Here is a 22,679-nt window from a genome sequence, read left to right as displayed (position 1 = left end):
GACCATTGTGTCCCTGGCACTGCTGCTGGAGAGTGGAGGGAATTTACTCACTTGGCTGCTCCTTTCTTAACTCTTCCCTGAACTCTCAGTTGCAATGCCCCAAAAAACGGATCAGGGGCCAACAAGTGTATTTGATAACACGAAAAAACGTATTTCCATGGATAATACAATGAAAGATCCACTTTCAGTCTTTGGCAAAATCACCATAAATCCTTTTCCTTTAGGCTCCTTCTAGCATTGCATGATGTGAGACTGGGGCAGGGGATGTGCACAACTGCTAAGGAGTGAGTGCTGCAGAGCTATTCCCTGAAATAACGCTACTTGGCAGGCTAAAACTCTGTGTGCAAGCTACCTTTAAACTGTGCCAACTGTCTATTTTGAGTCTGGGAAATAGGCAATACCTCCAGGGTACTAAAAGTTCAGGAATTCTCTTTATTTTGATTGGACATACGTAATAGAGAAACCAGTGCCTTTTGCTCCAGCAAGATGTAAGCAAGTGTTGAAAAGTAGCAGGGTCCTGGCTGATGTCTCTCCACAGTGAAATGCATCTTCTCTTTCCCCGTCTGAAAGCATGGGAAAGGGCTTTGGCCAATGATCAGGATCAGGAAAAGTTTTATATCCAAGAGCAGTGGGGAAACCTGCCTGACTGTGGGTGAATGTGTAACTGCAGCACTGTAGGTTGGTGTCTCTATGCCAGGGGTGGATGGCAATCCCAAATGACAGCTTCAGTACAATGTGTAGCCTCATCCCCTGTGAGTCAGACCTGCCTTACACCCAAACTTCTCTTGGGCAACCCTTATGTGGAGTATCATGTCACTGCAGTTCATGCAGTTACAAAACCCAGCCTAGCTGGAAATGGGCAAGAAGCCCTTTGGGGTCTGTCATTAAAACTCTTCTGTAACAGCCTGGGGACTTGCATGACAAAGTCCGGTACTGGTCTCACATCAGTATCTGTCCAGACTTACTGGAACTGGTAGAACTGAGGGTTATGCGAGGGCTGGTGAAACTGGTTAGATGCAATTGTAATGTGAGAACAGAAAGAAATGGTATTATACCCATCAGCTCTAGTGCATGAATAATAGAGATTCCTGGTTAGCAGGATGTGGGGCAATTGTTTATCTCACTGTTTGTTTGGATTATTTTTTTACATCTTTAAAAGCAGCATATTTAAAAACAATGTTGAAGGAGATGGGGTGAGTCCATGGAGCCCTTATGCTGGGTTATAGACCTCCACCAACAGTGACCCCCAAAAGCAATTATAGAATAGAATCATAGAACAGTTAGGGTTGGAAAGGACCTCAAGATCATCCAGTTTCAACCCCCCTGCCATGGGCAGGGACACCTCACACTAAACCATCCCACACAAGGCTTCATCCAACCTGGCCTTGAACAATGCCAAGGATGGAGCACTCACAACCTCCCTGGGCAAATTCATCAGGGAGATCTCCCTTCCCATCTCCATGGCCCAAAGGCTTGGTGGGATTTGTGTGCTTCTACCCAAAGGGCCTTTGAAGGAGACAGTGAGTGCTAAGGGATCGCTAACAAACGATCCCTCCCGCTCCTCCTTGCCCTCTCAGCAAGGGCCCTCGCGGCTTCAATTCATCAGTCGGCTCACGCAGCGACACTGACACAAATGGCACCTGCTGTCATCCTCTCCCACGTAAGTGCTGGTGATAAATGGCACGGGGTGTACTGGCCAGTGATTCCAGTTGGCCGAGCAGAGATGGATGCTTGTGTCCCTCGCTGTGACGGAGGAGTTAATCATAATGAAGAGTGAACACTGTAGGGCAAGCAGCTCCAGCCTGCTCTTCCAAGGAGGGTGCTGCGGGTCACTTCACAAAGGCTTTGGCAGTGAATTAGAAAGGCGCAGAAAGGACCCTGTTCTCCCTTGTGGGCCAGCAGTTGGGTCTGATGCAGACTGGTCACATTTTAGAAGATATTTATTTTAGATACCTTTGTATAGGAGGCTAGTAGCTGTTTCTCATCCTTAGCCCTTTCTGGGTGCAATATATGAGGAGTTCCTTTCCCCAGGCAGAAATGTCCTGCCTGGTGCCACCAGGAGTGCAGCTCTGCTATAGACAGAAGTGGAGAAGAAAGTGGCGATGCTTCATCTGCCATGCCTTTGACTGCTAGGCCTAGACTGGGTCTAGGTTTCCCAGGAGAAATGGGCACTGGGTGTATCTTCAGAGGGTTTTTCATGGTCCTTTTGGTACATCCAGAGGGAGGAGTCTGGGTTTCTGAGTTCTGTGAATTCCCTGTTGCTCCTTTCCCTGCCAGCACTGGTCTCCCTGTCAGCACTGTGGGATTCCAAATCCCCTGTATATACCTTCTAGGATAAGAGATCCTATCAACAGTAGTGTGACCCATCACAGAGCATGTTGTGAGGTGATGCGGCAAGGACTGTCTCATGCCTGGAGATACGGCAAAAGGGGCAGTGCCATTAGAGGGCTGCATATTCCTCCCCACATCTAGCCAAGGAGGTGTGCAGAAGGTCTGTGTTAAGCATCTGTGTGGCTGTCAGTGAAATTCTTCCCCCAGCACCTGAGCTCAGCCACTGCTTTCAGTGGCAGTGATTAGCTGGAATAAAAATGTCTTGAAAGAAGCCAGGAGAGCGGGCACTCATGCGTGAACTCAACAACTCTTTTGCAGAAGTGTTTCATAGGCATCAAAGATGCTCATGTAATGGGTGTCTGGTGATGAAAATGGGCTGAAGGAGGAGTACAGTGATGAGGCCAAGATCAGGTCCAGTTTGTCAAGGCTGAGTGAGCTCTGTGGGGTTTGTCCTGTCTGTGATGTAAGGAACTGGATGAGGAATGCAAAGTCTGGAGCACAAAGCCTTGCACGTCTGGTGCTCAGATTGACTACAAAACCTCTGGGGTCTTTCTCAAGCCCGGCTTACCAGATCGAAAGTTCGTGAACGGCTTCCACTGAGGGAATCGTTGGAGCCTTCTCCAGTGGCCAAGGAGAGAGCTTTTATTGTCTGCAGTGTGCTGTTGCCTATGCTACATGACTGAAAAATTGATATTCGTATTGTTATTGACTTATCCAGGATGATTTCAGCAACCCCTATTAAGGATCTCTGTCTTGTAGTTATTAAGAATAATCTTTATAAACGATGCTATGCTTCTGCATAATCTCATCCGATTAATCTTACTGTATCAGCTATGATCTATTTTAATAGGGAAATTGGTGAAGAGTTCCTTGTTATTTTACTAAAAGAAGACCTCAAAAAGCCTCCTGAGCACCAACTGTTTTCAGTCTGTGCTGAGCAGTGTGATCTAAGACTGAGAATTCATGTTTCTGTCTGAGGTTTTTGACAGTGCAATTTGAACGTGAAGAAGTGTCCAGTCTTTTCTCCTCTGACAGCTCATTGTACAGGCCTGTGTGTCAGTGCACCATATGGGGACATTACCCAGACTGAGGTCACCAGAGCGACCTTTACTCATCGCTCTGCCACTGAGCTGGACATGCAGGCAACCGGAGATGCTGTCTGCATGCCAAATGAGAGCAGTGCTCCTCATCTTCCCTTTTCTCTGCTTCGGGACCTATTGATCACTGTCAGTGAGTGGCGGCTGGGTTTCCTCTGAAATAAAGCCTTTTTCTCTTGCTTGCTGTCCACGCAAGGGCTGAAAACTCCTTTTGACTTCAGTGATATTTCGATCCTTTTATTTGAAAAAGAGGAAATAAAACACATTATTAACTCTGCTCCAGATCCCATGGAGAATTAGAAATAATGTCAGTAAAAAAAGGTGGAGTTGACTCAGGAATGACTTGCGCTGTTCTAGGCGCGCAGGACAGGGTTTGATTTGCACTGCAGGGGACTGTGTGGTCTGCAGGTGGCGTGTTAGCCCACATCCATGGATCAGCTTGGTTATCCTGCCTTCTCAGGCTCCAGCTGCCGGCTGCTGTCCAAGATGGGGCGCAAGATCTTGCACTGAAATCAATGTTCCATATCTCCCCATCCATGTGAAACAGAGAAAGCCCTCTCTTTCCTCTTATTGTTACGGGCTAGAAGCTGTTGAAACTAGAAGTGATGGGAGTGGGCTGTGCAGTTTTACTGTTAACCTTCTTTGTGTTGATGAGAGATGTAGGAAACTTTGATATATATGGGGATGTACGTTACAGGGCATTCCAAAGCTTTGGTATAATGACCCTGAACTGGTCAGGGTTCTGTTCATTTCTGTAACACTGGACTGCTGGTCCTCCTGGAGCACTGCTTCTGGTTGCTGCTGCTCTCTGTAAATGCAGAGATGACCCTGCCATCTCATAGATGACCTCTGAGCAAGCTGACGCAAAGACTTAGAACTGGGTGGATATCTCCCATTTCCAGCCTGTACAAATCCCTTCCAGGCAGTGGTCAAATTTTCCCCTGGGAAGAAGAAATGGAAAGTGTAATAAGATGGTGGGGTTTGCTCGCTGTTCAAGGATCACACGTTTCCATCCTAGGGCACACCAGTAGTGTGGAGCTACGTTACCAGCATTGCTTGTGTTTTCAGCAGGCCTTGATGTGACTTGACTGTGGAAACCAAACTCTTCTGCCAACCACTGTGGGTGTGTCTGGGGGCAGGAATTAAATGACCACCGATGCGGTTTTGTTGCACCAGCTTTGTGGGTAAGCAACACTACTCATGAGCTATATGTGGGAAAAGGCACATTTGATCCTTAAGTAGCTGAGGTTTGGAGATCAGCAGAAATCAAGACCTGACAGTGTTGCCTTTGCTGTCACCTCCTGAGCTCACATGATGTGAGTGAAACACGATATAGAACCATTACTGGTTTAACTTTGAGATTCTTATAGAGCCTTGGATTTCACCTCTTTGTGCAGATTCGTGTGCCTATGTCAGAAGTCTCAGGTTTTGTATTCCTTAATTTTCAGTTCCCTGTTTCAGACACAGGCTTGATTTCCCTGGCAGTGTCCAAGGCCAGGTTAGATGGGGCTTTGGGCAACCAAATCTGGTGGGAGGTGTCCCTGCCCCATGGCAGAGGGTTAGGTCCCTTCCAAGCCAAACCGTTCTATGATATTCAGTGAGTCTAAACATCCACAAGTTCTTTTACTGCTTAGCTGTGTATTTTCATCTAAATGCCCTTTTGCAGCATGATCTCCCTAACTTCAACCTTTGGTAGAACTGTCATTTGGCATTGCTTATACAAAACCTCTTATAAATATACAGCCTCTCCCTTGTTTTCTCCCCAGTATTTTTACTTTATTACGTTTCCCAGATGCATACATTTTAAAATCCCTTGTCACGTTACTATCAGACACTGGGGGAAGTAGAGACTGCTGCGTTAAATCACAGAGCGGCAATGAGCCAAGCAATACTCACTAGTGCATGGATATGCCAATTAACAATGCACCTTACTTGGACAGTCTGGACACATTTCTCCTTCAGAGGGGTCTGATTGTTTGTTTGCCATTATTTGCTAAGTCTAATGAGGCTGAAAAGGGGTCAGATCACCTGTAAATGTCTTTAGAAGTGTGGAAGCAGATGTGAATATATGTCTGTAAAATTTATGTTCCAAAAACTTTAAGGTAAAGAAAACATTTTCCCTGGAGCCCTGACTCTGCAGACTGAATATGAAAATAGTTGTCTCCTATTCTGCATAACCTCCGGGACTCTGGAAAGAAACTGCCTGCCAGAATCAAAGACTTGTTGCATTAAGTCTGTCACTTGTCAAATCTAATGCTGTCATATCAGAATAAATACTAATATGCTGATAATTCTGCTCATCATGCTCTGGCTGTAGACATCACTGCTGAAAAAAAATCCCAGCACAGGGTTAATGATATTTTACTTTGGCTATAGGTGGTTTCTTGCTGGCACTAGTGCAAATTTGCCACTGATTTTCCCAGAAGGACCATGACATTTGCATAAGTTACCCAGTCACGGTGAACGTGATTGTAGTTGCAAGGTCCTACACCTGGGTCGGAGCAATCCCAGGCACAGCTAGAGGTTGGGCAGAGAAGAGATTTAGAGCGGCCCTGCGGAGAAGGACTTGGGGGTGCTGGTCAGTGAGAAAATGAGCATGAGCCGGCTTCAGTGTGCGCTCACAGCCCAGAAAGCCAACCGTATCCTGGGCTGCATCAAAAGGAGCGTGACCAGCAGGTCGAAGGAGGTGATCCTGCCCCTCTACTCTGCTCTCGTGAGACCTCACCTGGAGCATTGTGTGCAGTTCTGGGGTCCTCAACATAAAAAGGACATGGAACTGCTGGAACAAGTCCAGAGGAGGCCACGAGGATGATGAGGGGACTGGAGCACCTCCCATATGAAGACAGGCTGAGGAAGTTGGGGCTGTTCAGCCTGGAGAAGAGAAGGCTGCATGGAGACCCCATAGAAGCCTTCTAGTACCTGAAGGGAGCCTCTAAGGATGCTGGAGAGGGACTCTTCATCAGGGACTGTAGTGACAGGACAAGGGGCAACGGGTTCAAACTTAAACAGGGGAAGTTTAGCTTGGATATAAAGAAGTTCTTTCCTGTTAGGGTGGTGAGGCACTGGAATGGGTTGCCCAAGGAAGCTGTGAATGCTCCATCCCTGGCAGTGTTTAAGTCCAAGTTGGACAGAGCTTTGGGTGGGATGGTTTAGTGTGAGGTGTCCCTGCCCATGGCAGGGGGGTTGGAACTAGGTGATCTTAAGGTCCTTTCCAACTCTAACTATTTTATGATTCTATGGTTCTATAACTGTGCTTTATGTAAGATTAAGATTACAAAGATTGTGGCTTCCTATGCTCTGTCCTAGGAAACATTCTTATTGCAGAGACATAAGGGGACATATATGAACCTTAACCCTTCTTTGAGTCAGGCTGACTTTCACCTTGGGAAAGTTGTGATGACCTGAGCTGGACCATGAGCACAGCTGAGATGAGTTTTCTCCCTCAAATATTAAAAGCTACTTGCTTTCTTTAATACTGCCTCTACTAAACAACCCCAGTTCCGTCCCAGAAGTAGCCTGGAAATGGTATCTACCTGGTGCAAAGTTGCATCCTCTGCACTCACCAGAATTGATGTAGCAACCGAGACGGAGCTTCCGTGAAAAGATGCAGTGACACAGGTCTTGGGCAGCAGGGAGTGCCAGAGCCTTTCTCTTGTATCTCATGGTGTTAGGGACAGCAATCTGTCTCAGTTGTGATCAGGCAGGTGATTTGCTCAGCCTGGTGGCAGAGCTGAAAGAGAAAGTAGAAAGATTAAGAAGCACCAGGGAGTCTGAGAAGGAGATAGATTGATGGGACCAGGCTCTGGCCACACTGAGATGGCCAGCAGAAAAAAAAACAAGAACCAGGGGGGGCTGAATCCTCCCCCTGCAAGACCGAAGGCAATTATCTCAAGGGATGAGTGAATGGATGCAAGTCCACACCAAGGGTTGCAGGCAAACCCCTCCCTTTGTCCACCTCACCCTCCCGGGTGCCTCCATACAACAGGTATAAGGCTCTTTATGTGGATGGCCTGTCAATGGATGAGGAGGATGAACGTCCATCCATGCCAGAGTTGGTGACAGGGTCAGGAAGGCACATGCACCATACTATGATCACCTCCACAAGGATGTAAAAAATGGTTATAGTTGTAGGTGACGCCCTCCTGAGATCAACAGGGGGTCCAATATGCCTAGCAGACCATCCTCATACGGAAGTCTGCCTGCCCCTTCTTCCAAAGGGAATAAATTCTCCTTCTTTTCCTGAGTTCAACCCATAGCTCTCTGTTGGGCCAGGACAGTGTTCTTCCCCACTGCCTCATCTATCTGCACATAGGAACAGCCTTTAAGATGTCCTTCCTGAACAATATTCAACATTCCTAGTCTCCTTTGCCCTTCAGGAGTGCCTCTGGACAGGGGGCTCTGTCAACTAATAACATGTAAGTTATTGACTGTCCTTGCTCCAAAAAGCTTAGCTCCTAAACAGACAAGTGAATGAGAAAATATGAGCAACTCTAGGTTACAAAGACAGACCTAAGTGCAAGCTTAGCAAGGCCTCAGATTGGCATATGTACAACACGAAGCATGCGTACTGTCTCTGGGGTACATCACCAGTGCCAGACTCGGGAGATGTCAGAGATTTTTTTTCTCTAAAGATTGCTGGAATGATTTTCCACTAACTTCCCGTAAAATCAATAAACTCCAGCTATGGAGCATTTGAAGATCTGGCTGAGGAGCCAGATTTTATAAAATACCTTTGAATTTTGGCCTGAAGTAGCTTTCCCAATGTCTTTCCAAGTATTTCTAAGTGAGACTGGCACAAGAATGCAAATTCCTGCAGTCATATTCCTGTACTTCACAACTTCTCATCCTTCCCTTACTTTATACAGATATGAAATAGGGACACGTGTACCCATTCAGCATCCTTCTTGGGGCGTTGTAGAACAACATTGCACAATGTCTGCGGAGTGCCTGGGTGATTTCTGGTATTAGAACTAACACCTTTTTTCTTTCTTCCACTTTCCTTTTTTGTCTTTTTAAGAGTTGTAAATCTACTTGCCAATGTTACATCCTTCTGTGGCTTGGTCGTTGGTCAGTTCCACATCAGTGTGTTCATTATATAATACGCTGATGTGGAAATTGCCGGAAATTATTGCTTCCTATTGCATAACTGTTGCTGAGTATCTGATGCGTTTTCTGATGCTCAGGGGAACAGAAAGAGCAGTGGCTCTTGCTGTTATGCTTTTTGCAGACCCTTGACTGTAGATTATCACTAGCACTTAACAGTTGCACAATATGATTTTCTTGGCATGTTCCAGTTTTTTCTTGACATGTCTTTATATTTACAGGTTCTTTCGCTATCCTTATAAAACCATGGCTGGTATTTGTATTTCTCTATAGGTACGCTGGAAGTTGTACAGACCTAGATCACCGTGTTGCACAGGGATTTCAGGCAATGGGATCAACCAGCTTAAATCAAGTGCACAATAGGGCTCAAACATGTAATGGAGACATGGCAATTGAACTCACTGAAGCATAGGAGCTGGGCTGCTGTAGCTCTCCATGACCTTCTGAGCACATGCTCCTAACCTGATGATGAGGCCAACTCTCTTACGTGAAACTTTGATAAAGAACTTTAAAGTTGCATTGTATTTCCACATATCTGGAGACAAGCAATCATACGGACACTCTTCACAATTCAGCTGATCATAGAATCATAGGATCATAGAATAGTTAGGGTTGGAAAGGACCTCAAGATCATCTAGTTCCAACCCCCCTGTAATGGACAGGGACACCTCACACTAAACCATGTCACCCAAGGCTTCATCCAACCTGGCCTTGAACACTGCCAGGGATGGAGCACTCACAACCTCCCTGGGCAACCCATTCCAGTGCCTCACCACCCTAACAGGAAAGAATTTCCTTCTTATATCCAATCTAAACTTCCCCTGTTTAAGTTTTAACCCGTTACCCCTTGTCACGTCACTACAGTCCCTGACAAAGAGTCCCCTCCCCAGCATCCCTATAGGCCCCCTTCAGATACTAGAAGGCTGCTCTGAGGTCTCCACGCAGCCTTCTCTTCTCCAGGCTGAACAGCCCCAACTTCCTCAGCCTATCTTCATACGGGAGGTGCTCCAGTCCCCTGATCATCCTCGTGGCCCTCCTCTGGACTTGTTCCAGCAGTTCCATGTCCTTTTTATGTTGAGGACACCAAAACTGCACCCAATACTCCAAGTGAGGTCCCACAAGAGCAGAGTAGAGGGGCAGGATCATCTCCTTCGACCTCTTCGAGATCACACTCCTTTTGATGCAGCCCAGGATACGGTTGGCTTTCTGGGCTGCGAGCGCACACTGCCGGCCCATGTTCATTTTCTCATCGACCAACTGAATGATAACTGAATAATTACTGAAGCCATCGTTTCTCAGCTGTGTGCACCAAGTCCTTGGTTCATATTAGTACCTGATAGGGCTACTGGCTTCTGTGAAGTGGTATAACATGAAAGTTGTCTGTGTGGTAGTCCATGTTCTCTCTTTTAATGTGCTACAGAATGCTAATACAACAGCATTGGTCTAAACTGTGCCAGTGGAAAGCATCATAGTTTCACATTTCAGTAAAATGATATCACAATTGTGTGAACAGATCTAAGTCAACATTGATATTGTCAGTCTACAGTGTAAGTAATAAACCCAACCAGAGTCTACGCAATAAGCTGTTGTAGCATACCTCATAGCACATCACCCAGCAAATATTTCATTGATTGAACATGCCATGCGACTGGTGCGCACTGTTTTGTGAAGACAGTCACACTGATTTAAAGTTTTCAGAGGCAAATATTATGCTGCATCTGAACAACTATACCATGTAAATTTCCAGTAACAAGCAAGGAACTGTGAAGTGCTCTTGGGATATGTTAAATATTAACAAATGAGCCTCATCAGAATTCAAAAACCTTCAAATAGGTGTCTTCTTATAAACCGCATAAAGAGGACAAAGGTTGTCTGCCCTAAATGACTTAAAAGTTATACGTAAGAAACCAGTATTATCTTCTGCTATGGCTTTGTGACTTATTACCTTGCCCAGCAATAATTCATACCTGAAAAGATGCAGCTGAGCCTCTACTGCCTCTGTGTTTTGCATTTTGTCAAGTTTGTGCAGCAAATCCAACATTTTTCTTCTGAGACCTGCATGCATTCCCACGTGCACAGTGCTTAGAGCTTTGCAGTGTTTTAAATGGCTTTGCCGATGGTGTGAGTTGATAGAGCAGGTAGAGAGCAAGGGGAGCACAAGATCTCCAGGCTGGGCCAGGACATCAGGTTCCAACAACTCATTTATCACATTGTTATCAAATTTCCTACTGAGGATTTTATACCTGTGATCAGTGTTAGAAAGTGATTAGCCTATCTGACTGCTATTGGAAGCACCACTGCTGGTATCAATACCACAAATTGCTTCTTTTTATTTAATGTCAAATTCATGTAGACAGAAGTTACTTTTATTTCTATTTCATCTGGCGAGACTTAGCTTAAACTGAATTATATTGCAGAATTTAAAATAAGAATCCATTTTCCATAGATCTGAGAATCTGTATCACACAGTCAGATCATGAGATCATGGGATAAATCCAGATTGGAAAGGACTGCAGGAAATTTCTTGCCCAACCTTCTATTCAAGGAAGGGTCAGCTGTAAGATCAGTATGATCTTTAAGGTCCTTCCAACCCAGCCTATTCAATGATTCTGTAATTCTTTGTTGCTCAGACCTTTATGCCTTTGGGTTTTCAAAAGATAAAAAGAGCACAGCCTCTCTGGTTAGCCTGTTCCAATGCTTGGTTGTCCTCATTGGGATCTCTTACTGCCTTTTGAAAAGTGTATTTCAAGGTTATAGTTCTGCTTGCTTTCCTCAGACCAGCCAGTCCGATCACTGCACTGGCACTGGTTGTCTGAAACAGGTGGACAGAGCCCTCGGATTGTAGGTAAGGACCAGAAGTGTGTGAAGTAACCAGGAATATTTGGTGGGTACTTAAAGAGCCCATAGTCAAAGGAAATCAGGGAACTGAGGAGCAGGAGTTAAGAAGGTATCTGAGAATGTGCTGAAGTGTTTTTTGTTAGAATTGACAGCTTTTCTTAATTGTTTTATTTTTTACATTATTAATAATTTAAAACATAATTTTTAAATGCTCTGGAATGTACTTCTGTGTGTTTTGTTGTCAGGGAGGGTTAATGTGGTTAATGTGCTATGTCAGGTTATTGTATTATCAGCAGTCATATAGTGACTATGACCTAGGAGCTGCGATCAAATCAGTGCCTTGATAGTGATTTCTGCAATGTCTTTGGGCATGTTTTTTAATTTCTCTTAAGTTCCTCATGCAGAAAATTGTGTTGCATTCTGCTGCTTACTTTCTCCCCATACTTGTCACATCCATTTAGAAAGATTTTTTGACAGGCAGTATCTCTTACAATGCTTGTGTGAGGAACTTAACACAAAGGACCTTGTCCTTGGAGACCTCTATGACCTTCTGTTGTACAAATAACAAATAGAACAAAGTGCCACACTAATGCTTAGCTCATGCTGAAAAGATTGTTTTGAAACAAAGTTGGGGCTTTTTTTTACATTGGGTTTTAGCTCCTTTCACACCTGAAACCCGTGTGCTCCAGAGGCTTCCTCAGCTCTTATCTGTTTTTTAACCCCTAAGTGTGTCAGGAAAGCCACTGTATAAGGAAACTTCCAGTCATTTTTTCTCTCACAAATCTTTCCTTTGCAGGTGGAAATTTCTTTGGATTTACGCTCCATTGGGTCATGGTTCCTCTCAGCTATTTTTCTTGTTTTTTTTTTTCTTGGCATAATCTGATCACATTTAATGTTGGAGCCAAAAAGCAGAATATTCCTGCTGACTTCTCAAAATGCTGCCACAATCTCTGTGTAGGAGAAAGTCACATGTGAGTTGAAAGAGATGGCACTTCTCTCCTGGGGAGCCCCAGAACTCAAGGGCTTAATCCTCTCTGATATAATTTGTGAACTGTTTTGAAAGGTGGAGGATTCCTCATTTCTTGCATTTTTTCCTGGAACATTACATCATCATTTCCCATACTGGGTCCCAGTGTTGTAGTGAAAGTAAACCCACCAATCCAACAGCAAAACCTGTGGTCAAACAAGTTGCCACGAATAATAATATTTCTCTACTGTTTCTTAATTTAGATTGCATTATTTGTTCTTGCAGTGATAATTAGTTAGATAAAGACTGACAATTTGCAGGCTTGAAATCAAAATACTTGTAATGGTAGGCTGCAGCTCATCTGTAAGTAATAGGACTCCACATAGGGATTGTCAAGTCTGATGGCCAAAGCTCAAGACTTCATTTAGAACTACTGTAAATTTATCCCCGTATAAACCTCATGATGGTGATGGGATAGTTTATGGGTCGGCAACTGATACTTGATTGAATAGTGAGTAATACCTTATTCCAGGGAATACACTATTTCCTTCAGTCAGGTGTGAATGATAGTTCCAATGTCACATAAAGTCATGTCTTAACAGCTGCTTGTCATTGTGAATAAGATCCTTAAAATCTTGATCTTGTTTTTCTTCTATTTAGAAAATTCTCTCCAAAAGGGAGGTGCTCTGCTTTGGCTCATTATAAAAGACAGTTTGCCTCTTGATGTTTCTCGGTATGTCTAATGGAGGGAGGGAAGCATTATGAGCAGCAGAACTTCAGAAATCTAGGTACTTATGTTTGTCTAATGGAGGGCATGAGAGGTACCATATCTGTGTATTCTTGGTATCTAAAATAAGCTACTGCACATCGACCTTGCTGTCATTAATGTCTTGCTCTCTTACTCTGCTACCTATATCAAAAAAAAAAAAACAAAAACCTGTAGGGATGCAGGATATCTGAGGTTGCTATGCCTTTGCCACACTTGATTGAAGTGGATTGACATGTTGAAGCTATTGCTGAAGGACTGCCTGACAGAATATATTGTTATCCCAAGCCTTACTTATTTAAGGAGCCAAGTTAGAAAGAAATATAAGCTTTGGGATTATATTTTTCAGATGAAGTGTCTGAGACTCTTTAAGCTATGGTGTCTGGTGTATGGATGACATAACATTTTCTACATGGTGCTCCTAATTTAAAACAAGAGGAATATCAATGGGTTTAGAAGAAATCCAAGACTTTCTAAAATGTTCTACCAAGAGAAAATTTGGAAGCAGATATTGGATTAGTGACACTGAACTACAGACTAGAAAAGGCCCTTGGTAAGGCTGTAGCTCTTCCACTACTAACTACCCTAACTCTTCTATGTATTCCTTTCTGCTGAAGCCCCAGCAGCAGTGTTAGCATATGTGGTGTGCTCTGGTAACAGCCATTCTGACCACAGACATTGCAAGCGCATTTGGCATCTCTCTTCCATTAAATGCACGTGATTACCTGGTGAACAAAGTTCTACTAACTTTTGTGGCAATGTTACCACAGAGTTGAGTGTAGCTTTTTGAGCTGGATGTTGATGAGTCTTTTCTATGTCAACTGATCAAGTGCTGAATTATAGAGGAAAGAGTTTTCAAGAGAAAATACGCTCATAAGCAGTAGTTGCCAGGATGTTATAACTCTCACAGGTTCCTTAACAAACCAACAAATGACTTTTCTTTGCTTTTGTGCTTGATCTGGTAGAGTTGTAGTTTCATATCTCATTAAAACTTCTCTAACAACAGAATAGTAGTTATTTTTATCTAGATATATTGATATTTATATATATCACCATATTCTTTGGAACTACTCAGAGACAGGACTCATTGGCAGGACTGAGATTTTGATCACTGTCCTAACTGTTTAAGCATTTCCTTTACCTGCAGTTACAAATTTTTTGAGAATGGAATGACTCAAACATGTAATGTTTTACTGCAATAAAATAGGAAATAAAGACAACTGAGAGGCTCCTGCGGAATCCTTATGAGTGTTCTTGTTCTTTTAGTGGCTGTTCCTTAAGAATATTTTATATAGCCTCTAAAGCATGAAATTTAACTATTGAAACTGTAGGAGAATCACAGCATAGACAGGTCTGAAGGCAAAAGGAAAAACAAAGTAGAAATATTCGTAAAGATATTAAATGCATTGGTAAATAGGTGAAAGCTGTTTCACCTATTTATTCTATTTAGAGAGAATTGTTTGTGTGTGCATATGTCAATAGACCCACATTTCTAATGTATACAGATACTTTAACAGAAACTTATGGTGCGCTGATGATTGCTAGGATTATGGTGGCATTTTTTCAGAGATGGCTGCAGGATGAGAAGTCAGAAATGGGGCAGTGTTGAGTGGGTTTATTACTTGGTGCAGAGCTGTAGCTTGTTGGAGACAAGCAGGATCAGCTCAACTCTGTATGCTTTGGGTGAATCTTGCTGATTCCCCCAAGGCTGCCCCATCTGTTGCCTCTAGGAAGCTCATCTCTCTATTAACCTCCATTGCAGTCCTAAATGCTCTTTGTTTCTGTGTAGGACCGTTTCAAGGACTGAAGAAGTGTTAAACACATTGTGTTTAAAAAAACCACAACTGATTCATCAATAGGTCTGAAAAGTCCTGCAGCTTTGAACTGTGTCACTCATGGGACTTAGTCTGTGTCTCTAAACTGAGAGTGCTTCATGTCTGCATTCCTGCTCACGTCATTTGTTCAGGACCCGGCACAGAGATTTTATCTTAAACCCTGCAGTTGCCACATTGATTTGGTGGAACAGTTTCAGATGTCTGATTTTTTATTTATTTATTTTTCGGTATTCCATCCGGTTGGAATTTGATTGCATCATTTTAGTGCTTTTCTTCTGCCAATTGCATGGTACAATTCTGCAATTTGTTCAGTTTTGCTGCTCTGTTGGAGACTGGCTAGGCTTTTTCTCTTTTATAAACAGGGAACTTACTTAATGTTGAAAAAGAAGTTCACACAACGTACACAGTAACTACAGTATGCACCCCAACAAGATAAATTAATCTTTTGGTAAATCTGTGTTTCCCTTAGCTTTGCCATAAAGAGCCTCCCAAATCTGCTTGGCTGTGAACAACATGGAATTTGTTAGTCCACATGTAAGTCCAGTGTAGTTATGATCCACCATATCATATTCATAATAGCCAGCTGTTGAATGATATAACAAGATGTGCTCATTTTCATTTCTAACAGAAAGCACTCTGGAGCATTTCTCCATCTTTCTCACAGTATCACTAAACCATTTTTCTATGGCCTAGGATAATGTTTCTTCAACCATGGAAGTAATTAATGAAAATATACCCTTAAACAGTTTGTTTCCAGAGTTCTGCATGGGAACAGACCAAGGCAGCCTCTGACAGATACACTGAATGCATGTCTCATATCTCTATGACATTTTTCATGGAGGTATAATTTTGGTTTGATCATGGTGGCTTTTTTTGGTGGTTTCTTTTTCATTTAATTTCCAAAGAAGTATTATAAATAAGATTATAAATGCAAATTCTCTTTTAGAGGTTTCAACAAAGTACATGTTGAGGGCTGAAGTGTTTTGCATCACACCGAAATGTCTGTCTTCCTTTATTCCCATTAAAAAATCTGAAGAATCAATTGTCTTCAGACAACCCATCATGGGTTTTTGGAAAATGATGAGCAAATAATGGCAAGGCATATGTAACCATACATAGATGTCTGCACTAATACATGCTTCAAGACAGAGGAGGAATGCACAGATATGTTTCCCAGGAACGAGTTATGGGGGAAATAGAATGCTACAATAAGAAAGACTGGTCATTGAGATTACAGAGCATTATTTGGAGAGCACAGCCTCGTACAGATTTATGAGGAAAAACTTACCCTTACTAGATTTGGACCAAGTGGAAGCAGTATCCTTGATCTGAACTCATTCTTGGTATGATATATTTGGAATGTGGGATCTTGACATGTGTGTGAAAATTGTTGCTTTTAGAAATATGTAGTGGGAATGCAAGAAGATCTGAAGTTGGAAAGTGATTCGGAGATGGAAAACTGCTGAAAGCTCACTGACTTTTGCCTTGTCTGTAGTATTGAGCTCAGTTGTTGTGAAACCATCACTCTGCATTATCCTATTTATGCCACTATCAAGGAGTATTTTGAGCACTTTTGTTTATGCTAGCCACATGTGTTGCTCTGGTACAACTGAGGGACATGGAATCCCATGGGATCCACCATGCCTCTCTGCTGAGTGGTTAGCTTTCCCTCTAGTTTGCCAGTATTACCACATGTGAAATTGTACCCTCGTTCAGTGCTTGAGGGGTCAAATAGGAGGCTACAGTTTGACTTGGGTCTTCTGAGTGGACCGGTTTAGGCAGCAATTACTCAAGCAGGTTGGTTGATATTTCAGAGTAGTGACTTCAGATGGAGAGAAAGGTGACAGTGAGCTTCTCAGGCTAGACTAGGAGAGTCACCTTCTCCCAGGGCTGACCTGCAGCACAACAGGGTGTTTTATTCCTATGTCCTGCTTATTTCCACTCTGCTAGACAGCTCACAAGCCTCAACCCTGTTTGTCCTTTGGATACAAGCCTGACCTTCGGCTTAGTCTCCCTAGCAGTGCTGTCTCCCTTCTTCCTGCACTCTCCTGCCTTTTCTTTATTCCTTATACCCTGTGGCTTTGCAGCTCATTAGACACAAAAAATCAGCTCAACTTGACACTCTGGGAACAGTGAATTATGGGGTTTTTTCAGTTGATGTCTCTACCTCTGCTCCTGGATTCCTGATGAAGTAAAGAGTTACAGACACTTTGGCCATCTGAATGCTTGGTAATGACCTCAGATTGAGGAGTACCCGAAACAAACGCCCTGAATTATGAAGCATAGGCAATAAGCAGAGCAAGGGTCACCCAGATGCAGGCACATTTCCCCCTTACTGCCTCAGGGTTAAGAGTGGGTAATTGGTATTTCCAGTTTGGCTTCTTTCTCATTTTGTGTCATCCCAGCACGGCATGCCAGGATGCATTACATTAAATGGCATCAAATAGTCGAGGAGTGTGACATGATACATTATCTGACATGTCACCTCACACCCTGTCATAACACAGTGTACTCAAAGATCAACGGGGACCAAAAATTCATTTGTCCGATTCCATTTTATCAGTCAACCCAAAGGGAGGCAAGCGTGTTAATTATTTGGATGGTGTTTTGCATCCAGTGCTGGTGGGAAGAAGATGTGGTACAATGGCAGAAAGTTGATTGCTATGCTTGAGAACAACTTTACACCTACTCTCCATATGCATAGGTGACTGTGAGCAGGGTGTGATAAAGACTCATAGGATCAGTCTCTAAAACTTGATGTATGATGCAACATTAACAAAAGGATGAAAAGGTAAGTAATGCTGGCTCCCCAGCACAAGCACGCGCTGGTATTTGAACTACGTATCCTTTGTGCTCTGCAAGAAAGATTGCACAAGTGAAAAATGAAAGGATTTCTAAAAACCGAAAAGACAATGGATCTTAATATGTAGATTTTCATGTGCTTCAGAAAATTCATTTCAATGGGCGTAAAGGCTCTGATAAATGAGCCTTAAATGAATCTAGCTGGGATGATTTAGGACATTTTCCCCTTGTTCTCAAGGGCCGGACTCTGAGTAGAAGGCAGCAAGGGTTGGTGTCAACTATGCCTATATATAATCTAACATGTTGGCTAATATTCTCAGAAAAGTTGATTTGTCTCATGGCGTGTGACTCTGGATGTGTAGAAAAGGAGAGAGCACCAGGTTTGGGCAGCTGACAAGAAAAAAGTTCCACTGCCAACTGATTTGCTAAACCAGAAATGAGTTTGGGCTCTTCCTGGCTTCCTGATGTGCTTTTTTATGAGTAGTTATTTCTGTGACTAGTTGTTTGGAGCCCCAAACTGAGGTTTTTATGAATAAATGAACAGAGTTTGTTTGAACTCATCAAAGAGATGAATGTCACAGTAGCTTATGAAGTGTTACCTTATAAGCTAGAGGTGTCACATGAACTTACAAGCAGTCTAGGACCAAAAAAGGCAGTCATGCATCTCAATGACTGAATTTAAATTGAAATACAAGAATATGTGTTGAAGTTGGCGTGAGCAATGCTTACCTCTATGATTGATTTTAAAGAGGAAGAGGCTGAATTGTGGAGCACATCACAGGAATTTGTGCCATAGCCTTGCTGAAGAGGGTGTTGCTGGTAACTAGCACGTATGAGCAAGCCACTGGTGTTGTCTTTTATCTCTGGCTGTGTAACAAAGCTGTCCTAGTACGTGGTTGAATTACATCTGCCATGAAACTTTTGTTCTGTAATGTTTTAGTTTTAGTTTTAAGGCATTTCTTTCAGTGGCTTATACAGTATGATGTGCGCAGCAAGTAATGTTAACATTGGAGTAACACAAAGCTGCGTCCAATTCCAAGGTATGTGCTTCTGGTCCACATTTCCCCATGCTTTTTGGACTAGTGTGTAATTTGATTTGTGGATGAAAGTTCACATCGGTTCTTTGATGTAAGCTGGGTCGTGCACCCCTAGTTAGTACAGATCTGCAGAGAAGAGTACACATTAAACATCTGCACTGGCAGCCCTGTTTTTTGCGGTAGGAAACTGTGTTCCTCTCCTTTGTCTGCAGATATCCTTGGCGATGTCCCAGGTTTGTGGGGTGTGATGGTGGAGAGACGGTAGCTTGCTTCTTAGAAAAGGGATGGGAAGGCATTGCTGACTGCAATGGTGAATCTGCAGCAGGGAAGAGGATTTCACTCACCTCCTCCAGCGTAATATCCTCAAAGTGTTTCAGGTTTATGACTTGGATCCATGGAGACTGCACAGTGGGGAGATGGATGAGATCAGAGTGTCAGTGAAAAGTATATCACCATCCTGTAAAACTTGTGTTAAAGTAAGCTAAAGAGAAGGTCAAATTCTTGTTCAGTAGATGACAGTTCCAGATGAATCCTTTATTTTGGAGAGTATCATTGGAGCACTGGTAGAAGTATGCAAAACTCCCAAAGACCAGGTCTAGTCACACAAACTTCTGAACTGAGACATTTTTGGGCTGAACTTAACCATTTATTGTAATTAGACAATGTTCTCATCCTAAAACTAGACAAAAAAGGTACCCCAAAACATCCTTGGGATGAAGTAGTCCTGTTCTTGAGTTACTAAAGCCAAAAGTGATGGCAGATATATTGTATGGTGTATTCTCACCTGTTTTCAGAGGAAAGTTTTCCTCTTGGTGCTGCTTGCTTTGGTCCAGATATGAGGCAGCATGTTATGAAAGGGAGGAAAGGAAATTGTTAAGCTTTATCAACCATGATATTAAGCCAGGAAGGAGAAAAGGAAAATTATTTATATCTTCCCAAAAAAGATTCTCTGCAAAGAAATACTGAAAGTGGGAATGAATTCTAGGAAATGGGATTATTTTATACAGAACATGCCTTATGACCGTTGTGGTTCAGACCACAGTACAATAGGGTTGAAATCTTTAGTGTAAGCTCCTATATGAATGGTAAAGGAGAAAGCAAGAAGGAGTGTGACATGGAAACTTCACAAAGCATAAGCTTAGTGTTAGAGGAGAAGAAAGGATCAAATTTGAGTTGGAGGAAGCGAATAAAGAACAAAATAGATTTGAACCTATATGAGGTTTAGTGCCACTCCTGATGGTTGCTTTTGCTATTGCAGCATCTGGTGGATAATGTATCCATCTATCTCTGCAAAAGCAAGCAATGGGCTGGGATTTAGATCAAGATTATTCTGCAGAATTTGTACAGCTGGCAGATACAGGTGTTGCAAAGAAATGACTGCATAGAATGACAGGAAAGAAAAGATTTGGCCCATTTCATCTCAGTCACTCAAGGGAAGAGTCTTATTTAAGAGCCTAGTAACGTTAGACCTCTCCAATAACCACGAAGATAGGGAAGAATACAGTTCTTGGTGGTCTCACAGAGGCTAAGCATCTTTCTACATGCTCTTAGCTCACGTTTGCTCTGTTTTGAAGCCAAATTAAGTCACTGAAGTGGATTTCAATAAGCTTACAGTCGCATCCATTGAAAACTGTTCTCTGAAGTTAGAAAATAAGGATGTAATTCATTCTGCCTAACATGGCCATCTGCACATTTGGTCCCCATGTGTCATCAAAGGAGCAAGACAGTCATCTTCCTGGATCACCTCTGTTGGGCTGGATGAGTTACTCTAAGGTGATCCTCCTCCTTTGGCTAGATAGAACCTAGACAAATAGCTTAGACTAGGTAAGCAGCCAAAAGCAGATGACATAAAGCTGTACTAGAAGTTATGGTATGGTGATCTTCTCAGGGTTAGTCAGTATCATGGGCAAAATGTGTGGTTTCTTAAAGAACCACACAGCAGATGACAGTTTGCTTTGCTGGCCTCTGACTGGTATGGTGGATGTGAAGGACAGAGTGAGAAAACATGTCATGCTCATGGCAGGGAAACAACCAGGCTTGGTTCAGGTGAATCTGTGGTCCATACGGCTGAAAGCCATTGGACAGTGCAGGGGTTTGATTTTCAAAGAGGCTTTCTCACAAGTGGCGGGGTTGATTCCAGGAACAGTGGAATGGGATGGCAGGACGTGGAGAAAACAATGCCCTTCCCCATGCTCGCCTCATTTTTGTTTTGATTATGCAACATTCTCCTCTGCCCACAGCTCTTGGGTCACTGTACCATAATCCATGAACTGTTTTTCCCCTTGGCCACATTTTATTGCTGTTATCCCTCAAGACAGTCAATATCTAATTGAATGTGGGTTTCATTGTATGCTCAATGAATTCCATGTGTTCATCTCTTAGAAGCAATTTGACAACAATGAAGACAAGAAATATTGTAAAAATAATGAGAACTCCCTTTTAGGGAAAAGTAATTGGAACGATACAAGCCCAATCTCTTAGTGATGTTGAGTTGTACAGTGCCTGACTTGGCTGGAACAGAAGGTGCTAGAGTTTCAGGCAGGGTTTGTTTCAGAAACATATGGAAATGACCAGGAAAAGCTGCATCTATCGTCTAGTGCAGTGTCGTTTCACTAAATTACAGATACAGGTTTAACCTCTCTGTCCCTTACTAGCTTGAGAAGACCAGAGAGGTGTAAGTTAAAGGATGTTATTTAATTCACGTGAATTAATATATAACAACAAAACTCTCAAACTCATAAGATACCCTGATTGAAAATGGAAATTAAATAACTCACCAAACCATGTAAGTGTTTAAGCATGCTGAGAACAGGATGTGGCATTTATAGCAGGCACCTTTCTCAAGACACCTGTTTTCCATAATCTGGGATGTTATATTGGGCTGTTGCTGGTCTCGTTTGATCACTGACCAATTTGTAATACTGAAGCATAAACAAACACACACACAGAGTCAAAACCCAAGCAAACAAACAGACAAGTCAGGTGGAGCAATAACCTGAGAGCTGGCTGGGGACAGAATGTATTTTCCTCTGAAAAAGAATCAGTTTCTTATGTTGGGGATAAGAAACTGCGAAATTTACTGGTTCTCTCAATTTCAATTAATCATGACCAAACACAAGCATTTCATGCCTTTCTTCTCCCTCCATTCTTTTCCTTTAATAGACATTTTTCCTAACGGCATCTGGCTCATTAAGCACTTAACAGCCTATTACACTGTGTTAACCCAGTGCTATCTGACTGTGGACTTTGTGTAGATTTCTAGTTTATCATATTTTTCTCCCCTGTCCTTTCTGCTCCGTGCCTGTGCTCCACACAGTAGCTGTGGTGTTAGCCCATTCATTCACATTGTGTTGAAGGGCTGACTGTAAAATTCTTCTTTCTTCCCCCCCTCCTCTTTTTGCAATCTAATGCCTCCTCTGGCGCTTTGATTCTGGCTGCATTCTTACGGGATTAAGGGTTTTCTGTTTCCTAGAAGGAATAAAATATGGCTATCTGAGCCAGAGGAGTAGGAAATCTCTCCGTAAACTCCTTAATGTTCTTTTTTTTCTTTTTATGGGATATATTTTCACCTCATTTAGTTTTTATTTCAGTGTAGCTCTTTCATCAGTCTGAGCATCTGAAGGAAATGACAACTTTATGGGGAGGCAAGGAGGAATCATTGGATTAAAAGAAGGTATGAAAACAGAACTCAAAGAATGGAAAAGTTTAGAAAGAATAAAGGCCTAGTAGGTGGCTCGCTGAAGTCAAAATAAATGTGCATTTTAGATGGAGAGATTCCTGAGAGAGTCTACATCATGGCCAAGAGGCTGTATATGATGGTACGTATACTTGTGCAGATTAGCTTTCGTCACAGGTTTTAAAATGAATAAAGGGACTTTGATCTCCCATACCGCTTTCTTCTCA

At 42.8% G+C, this 22,679-nt stretch overlaps 1 long non-coding RNA gene across 1 annotated transcript in view; it reads left to right on the top strand.

The window, feature by feature from the left end:
- LOC136009440 (uncharacterized) overlaps positions 1-22,443 on the top strand; it is a 48,603-nt gene extending 26,160 nt beyond the window's left edge. Inside the window, exons 2-3 of the long non-coding RNA XR_010610565.1 lie at positions 4,497-4,612; positions 22,367-22,443. This is a non-coding gene — a long non-coding RNA (uncharacterized LOC136009440). The remainder of the gene's footprint in view (positions 1-4,496; positions 4,613-22,366) is intronic.
- Positions 22,444-22,679: the final 236 nt, after the last annotated feature.

The sequence above is a fragment of the Lathamus discolor genome, chromosome 2 (assembly GCF_037157495.1).
Source record: "Lathamus discolor isolate bLatDis1 chromosome 2, bLatDis1.hap1, whole genome shotgun sequence".
In the NCBI taxonomy this organism is placed as follows: domain Eukaryota; kingdom Metazoa; phylum Chordata; class Aves; order Psittaciformes; family Psittacidae; genus Lathamus; species Lathamus discolor.
Note: the sequence above shows the minus strand (reverse complement) of the source record. Positions and strands in the feature narration are given on the sequence as shown.